The sequence below is a fragment of the Anopheles ziemanni genome (genome assembly GCF_943734765.1).
Source record: "Anopheles ziemanni chromosome X unlocalized genomic scaffold, idAnoZiCoDA_A2_x.2 X_unloc_22, whole genome shotgun sequence".
Lineage (NCBI taxonomy): Eukaryota > Metazoa > Arthropoda > Insecta > Diptera > Culicidae > Anopheles > Anopheles ziemanni.
Window position 1 is genome coordinate 99651 of NW_026689788.1, and position 7850 is coordinate 107500.

Below are 7850 nucleotides of genomic sequence, written 5' to 3' on the forward strand. Positions count from 1 at the left end.
ACAGCATCCCTACTTAAAGCCATCTCGGACTTAGTCGATTTTTCATAAATTCTAAGAAATTTATATGTTAGGATGCTGGGAGATGAATGGGATGCTGCATGGAGATGAATCTTGATCTTCCTCATCTCCCATCTTAATACAGCATCCCTACTTAAAGGCATCTCGGACTTAGTCGATTTTTCATAAATTCTAAGAAAAACATATGTTAGGGTGCTGCGAGATGAATCGGATGCTGCATGGAGATGAATCTTGAACTTCTTCATCTCCCATCTTAATACAGCATCCCTTCTTAAAGGCATCTCGGACTTAGTCGATTTTTCACAAATTCTCAGAAAAACATAAGTTAGGATGCTGCGAGATGAATGGGATGCTGCATGGAGATGAATCTTGATCTTCTTCATCTCCCATTTTAATACAGCATCCCTACTTAAAGGCACCTCGGACTAAGTCAATTTTTCATAAATTCTAAGAAAAACATATGTTAGGATGCTGCGAGATGAATGGGATGCTGCATGGAGATGAATCTTGATCTTCTTCATCTCCCATCTTAATACAGCATCCCTACTTAAAGGCATCTCGGACTTAGTCGATTTTTCATAAATTCTAAGAAAAACATATGTTAGGATGCTGGGAGATGGATGGGATGCTGCATGGAGATGAATCTTGATCTCCTACATCTCCCATCTCAATACAGCATCCCTACTTAAAGCCATCTCGGACTTAGTCGATTTTTCATAAATTCTAAGAAATTCATATGTTAGGATTCTGGGAGATGAATGGGATGCTGCATGGAGATTAATCTTGATCTCCTACATCTCTCATCTCAATACAGCATCCCTACTTAAAGGCATCTCGGACTTAGTCGATTTTTCATAAATTCTAAGAAATTCATATGTTAGGATGCTGCGAGATGAATGGGATGCTGCATGGAGATGAATCTTGATCTTCCTCATCTCCCATCTTAATACAGCATCCCTACTTAAAAGCATCTCGGACTTAGTCGATTTTTCATAAATTCTAAGAAATTCATATGTTAGGATGCTGGGAGATGAATGGGATGCTGCATGGAGATGAATCTTGATCTCCTACATCTCCCATCTCAATACAGCTTCCCTACTTAAAGGCATCTCGGACTTAGTCTATTTTTCATAAATTCTAAGAAAAACATATGTTAGGATGCTGCGAGATGAATGGGATGCTGCATGGAGATGAATCTTGAACTTCTTCATCTCCCATCTTAATACAGCATCTCTACTTAGAGGCATTTTGGACTTAGTCGATTTTTCATAAATTCTAAGAAATTTATATGTTAGGATGCTGGGAGATGAATGGGATGCTGCATGGAGATGAATCTTGATCTTCTTCATCTCCCATCTTAATACAGCATCCCTACTTAAAGGCATCTCGGACTTAGCCGATTTTTCATAAATTCTAAGAAAAACATATGTTAGGATGTTGCGAGATTAATGGGATGCTGCATGGAGATGAATCTTGATCTTCCTCATCTCCCATCTTAATACAGCATCCCTACTTAAAAGCATCTCGGACTTAGTCGATTTTTCATAAATTCTAAGAAAAACATATGTTAGGATGCTGCGAGATGAATGGGATGCTGCATGGAGATGAATCTTGATCTTCTTCATCTCCCATCTTAATACAGCATCCCTACTTACAGGCATCTCGGACTTAGTCGATTTTTCATAAATTCTAAGAAAAACATATGTTAGGGTGCTGGGAGATGAATGGGATGCTGCATGGAGATGAATCTTGATCTTCTTCATCTCCCATCTCAAAACAGCATCCCTACTTAAAGGCATCTCGGACTTAGTCGATTTTTCATAAATTCTAAGAAAAACATATGTTAGGATGCTGCGAGATGAATGGGATGCTGCATGGAGATGAATCTTGATCTTCTTCATCTCCCATCTTAATACAGCATCCCTACTTAAAGGCATCTCGGACTTAGTCGATTTTGAATAAATTCATAGAAATTCATATGTTAGGATGCTGCGAGACGAATGGGATGCTGCATGGAGATGAATCTTGATCTTCACCATCTCCCATCTTAATACAGCATCCCTACTTAAAGCCTTCTCGGACTTAGTCGATTTTTCATAAATTCTAAGAAAAACATATGTTAGGATGCTGGGAGATGAATGGGATGCTGCACGGAGATGAATCTTGATCTTCTTCATCTCCCATCTTAATACAGCATCCCTACTTAAAGCCTTCTCGGACTTAGTCGATTTTTCATAAATTCTAAGAAAAACATATGTTAGGATGCTGCGAGATGAATGGGATGCTGCATGGAGATGAATCTTGATCTCCAACATCTCCCATCTTAATACAGCATCCCTACTTAAATGCATCTCGGACTTAGTCGTTTTTTCATAAATTCTAAGAAAAACATATGTTAGGATGCTGCGAGATGAATGGGATGCTGCATGGAGATGAATCATGATCTTCTTTATCTCCGGTCTTAATACAGCATCCCTGCTTAAAGGCATCTCGGACTTAGTCGATTTTTCATAAGTTCTAAGAAAATCATATGTTTGGATGCTGCGAGATGGATGGGATGCTACATGGAGATGAATCTTGATCTCCTACATCTCCCATCTCAATACAGCATCCCTACTTAAAGGCATCTCGGACTTAGTCGATTTTTCATAAATTCTAAGAAAAACATATGTTAGGATGCTGCGAGATGAATGGGATGCTGCATGGAGATGAATCTTGATCTTCTTCATCTCCCATCTTAATAAAGCATCCCTACTTAAAGGCATCTCGGACTTAGTCGATTTTTCATAAATTCTATGAAAAACATATGTTAGGATGCTGGGAGATGAATGGGATGCTGCATGGAGATGAATCTTGATCTTCTTCATCTCCCATCTTAATACAGCATCCCTACTTAAAGCCTTCTCGGACTTAGTCGATTTTTCATAAATTATAAGAAATTCATATGTTAGGATGCTGGGAGATGAATGGGATGCTGCACGGAGATGAATCTTGATCTTCTTCATCTCCCATCTTAATACAGCATCCCTACTTAAAGGCATCTCGGACTTAGTCGATTTTTCATAAATTCTAAGAAAAACATATGTTAGGATGCTGCGAGATGAATGGGATGCTGCATGGAGATGAATCTTGATCTTCTTCATCTCCTGTCTTAATACAGCATCCCTGCTTAAAGGCATCTCGGACTTAGTCGATTTTTCATAAATTCTATGAAATTCATATGTTAGGATGCTGGGAGATGAATGGGATGCTGCATGGAGATGAATCTTGATCTTTTTCATCTCCCATCTTAATACAGCATCCCTACTTAAAGGCATCTCGGACTTAGTCGATTTTTCATAAATTCATAGAAATTCATATGTTAGGATGCTGCGAGATGAATGGGATGCTGCATGGAGATGAATCTTGATCTCCTTCATCTCTCATCTCAATACAGCATCCCTACTTAAAGCCATCTCGGACTTAGTCGATTTTTCATAAATTCATAGAAATTCATATGTAAGGATGCTGGGAGATGAATGGGATGCTGCATGGAGATGAATCTTGATCTCCTACATCTCCCATCTTAATACAGCATCCCTACTTAAAGCCATCTCGGACTTAGTCGATTTTTCATAAATTCATATAAATTCATATGTTAGGATGCTGGGAGATGAATGGGATGCTGCATGGAGATGAATCTTGATCTTCTTCATCTCCCATCTTAATACAGCATCCCTACTTAAAGGCATCTCGGACTTAGTCGATTTTTCATAAATTCTAAGAAATTCATATGTTAGGATGCTGGGAGATGAATGAGATGCTGCATGGAGATGAATCTTGATCTCCTACATCTCTCATCTCAATACAGCATTCCTACCTAAAGCCATCTCGGACTTAGTCGATTTTTCATAAATTCATAGAAATTCATATGTTAGGATGCTGCGAGATGAATGGGATGCTGCATGGAGATGAATCTTGATCTCCTACATCTCCCATCTTAATACAGCATCCCTACTTAAAGGCATCTCGGACTTAGTCGATTTTTCATAAATTCATAAAAATTCATATGTTAGGATGCTGGGAGACGAATGGGATGCTGCATGGAGATGAATCTTGATCTTCTTCATCTCCCATCTTAATACAGCATCCCTACTTAAAGGCATCTCGGACTTAGTCGATTTTTCATAAATTCTTAGAAAAACATATGTTAAGATGCTGGGAGATGAATGGGATGCTGCATGAAGATGAATCTTGATCTTCTTCATCTCCCATCTTAATGCAGCATCCCTACTTAAAGGAATCTCAGACTTAGTCGATTTTTCATAAATTCTAAGAAAAACATATGTTAGGATGCTGCGAGATGAATGGGATGCTGGATGGAAATAAATCTTGATCTTCTACATCTCCCATCTTAATACAGCATCCCTACCTAAAGGCATCTCGGACTTAGTCGATTTTTCATAAATTCATAGAAATTCATATGTTAGGATGCTGCGAGATGAATGGGATGCTGCATGGAGATGAATCTTGATCTTCTTCATCTCCCATCTTAATACAGCATCCCTACTTAAATGCATCTCGGACTTAGTCGATTTTTCATAACTTCTAAGAAAAACATATGTTAGGATGCTGCGAGATGAATGGGATGCTGCATGGAGATGCATCTTGATCTCCTACATCTCCCATCTTAATACAGCATCCCTACTTGAAGCCATCTCGGACTAAGTCGATTTTTCATAAATTCATAGAAATTCATATGTTAGGATGCTGCGAGATGAATGGGATGCTGCATGGAGATGAATCTTGATCTACTCCATCTCCCATCTCAATACAGCATCCCTACTTAAAGGCATCTCGGACTTAGTCGATTTTTCATAAATTCATAGAAATTCATATGTTAGGATGCTGGGAGATGAATGGGATGCTGCATGGAGATGAATCTTGATCTTCTTCATCTCCCATCTTAATACAGCATCCCTACTTAAAGGCATCTCGGACTTAGTCGATTTTTCATAAATTCATAGAAATTCATATGTTAGGATGCTGCGAGATGAATGGGATGCTGCATGGAGATGCATCTTGATCTCCTACATCTCCCATCTTAATACAGCATCCCTACTTAAAGCCATCTCGGACTTAGTCGATTTTTCATAAATTCTAAGAAATACATATGTTAGGATGCTGCGAGATGAATGGGATGCTGCATGGAGATGAATCTTGATCTCCTACATCTCTCATCTCAATACAGCATCCTTACTTAAAGCCATCTCGGACTTAGTCGATTTTTCATAAATTCATAGAAATTCATATGTTAGGATGCTGGGAGATGAATGGGATGCTGCATGGAGATGCATCTTGATCTCCTACGTCTCCCATCTTAATACAGCATCCCTACTTAAAGCCATCTCGGACTTAGTCGATTTTTCATAAATTCATATAAATTCATATGTTAGGATGCTGGGAGATGAATGGGATGCTGCATGGAGATGAATCTTGATCTCCTACATCTCTCATCTCAATACAGCATCCTTACTTAAAGCCATCTCGGACTTAGTCGATTTTTCATAAATTCATAGAAATTCATATGTTAGGATGCTGCGAGATGAATGGGATGCTGCATGCAGATGAATATTGATCTCCTACATCTCCCGTCTCAATACAGCATCCCTACTTAAAGGCATCTCGGACTTAGTCGATTTTTCATAAATTCATAAAAATTCATATGTTAGGATGCTGGGAGATGAATGGGATGCTGCATGGAGTGATCCACTGCCGAGGGTGACTAACTTGCGTAAGCCGCCGCTGTGCGCGTATACCCGTTCCCCGTAGGGAGGAGCAAGCCGCCGCTTAGAGACGAAGCATAAAGTGTCCTCATTCCACATAGGGCAAGCTGGATGAATCCATTTTACCCAGGACGGCCGAAGCGGCGTGGACCAGGGGAGAACTGAACTTTATACTTCACACCACAGTAAGTCTACGTGTCCTCTTCCACATAGGGCAAGCTAGAACTAACTATCTTACCCAGGACTGCCGAAGCAGCGTGGACCAGGGGAGGAACACACTTTTCATAGAAACGTAAGGCATCCATGACTGCCATAGTGCGTAAGCCGCCGCTGTGCGCGTAAACCCGTTCCCCGTAGGGAGGAGTCAAGCCGCCGCTTAGAGACGAAGTATTAAGTGTCCTCTTCCACATAGGGCAAGCTAGAATGAACTATCTTACCCAGGACCGCCGAAGCAGCGTGGACCAGGGGAGAACTGATCTTTATACTTCACACCACAGTATTGAGTAATGTGCCCTCTTCCACATAGGGCAAGCTGGAATGTTCCATTTTACCCAGGACGGCCGAAGCGGCGTGGACCAGTGGAGGACTACACAATCATGAGGTTTGATATCGACTTGTGTGTTTCAATAGGGTACCGATGGTATGTTTTGAACCGATTTGATTTAGCCATTCTGAAGTCATCACTTGGTTGAAGCGCTGAACTAGGGAGGCATCGTTTACATATATATTGGGTTTCGCATGCTCTACTAGGTTAATGTCATAGGGTTGGCTATCGAGCATGCCCAAGTGATGACTTGATTGTGTGCTTGCTTGAATTCTTCACATTTCATACCATCGGTTAGTTGTCGAATCATTCCTCGATCATAACCTTCGTTCTTGGTTCATGTATGCTCTCTTCCACATAGGGCAAGCTAGAATTAACTATCTTACCCAGGACCGCCGAAGCAGCGTGGACCAGGGGAGAACTATACTTTGTCTTGTATGCCCTCTTCCACATAGGGCAAGCTAGAACTAACTATCTTACCCAGGACCGCCGAAGCAGCGTGGACCAGTGAAGGACTATACTTTGTTCATAACACCACAGTATTGAGTAATGTGCCCTCTTCCACATAGGGCAAGCTAGAATGAACTATCTTACCCAGGACCGCCGGAGCAGTGTGGACCAGTGGAGGACTACACAATCATGAGGTTTGATATCGACTTGTGTGTTTCAATAGGATACCGATGGTATGGTTTGAACCGATTTGATTTAGCCATTCTGAAGTCATCACTTGGTTGAAGCGCTGAACTAGGGAGGCATCGTTTACATATATATTGGTTTTCGCATGCTCTACTAGGTTAATGTCATGAGGTTGGCTATCGAGCATGCCCAAGTGGTAACGTATGCCAATCGCTCACAAGTCATGGGATAAGGGTACTTGTGTTCTTCCATCTTCTAAGTCCCGCACGGGGACATCGTGATCGCCCCAAGTCCGGAATAGCGCCAAGTCAAGCCCCACGGTGGCCGTGCAGGACCTGTTAGCGGCGGCCCCACTGACAGCACTAATCCGGACTTAGAAATTATATCTTTCTAATCGAACACCACACACGCAACACCACCATACCACCATCTCCTTGCAAGTACCTAAGTACCCGCAACTCCATGGTGAAGGCAATGTCACTCCATCACCAACCTCTTTGCACTGCAAGCACTTGCGTACCCACAACACTCCGAAGAAGGCAACGGCGCGCGATGCTCGACTCCACACACCACACCACACCACACCACCGATGGCCAGCCAGCCAGCCAGCCCAACTAAGGGCTAACCCACCAACCAACCACCAATGGCCTAGGCCAGCCGGATCCCACCTTCAAGTCCAAGCACAGCCAAGTGCAAGTACCGCCAAGTGTTCACCAACCAACCATCACACCAGGTCAGCCGGCCGGTACCCACCTTCAAGTGCCATTACCCTCGGGTGCAAGCTCAATCAAGTGTTAACCAACCAACCCGGCCAAGGCAGCCAACAGGCCGGCACCCTACAGCACCGACCCGCCATCACCACCTCAACCGTTGACCATGCAAGTGG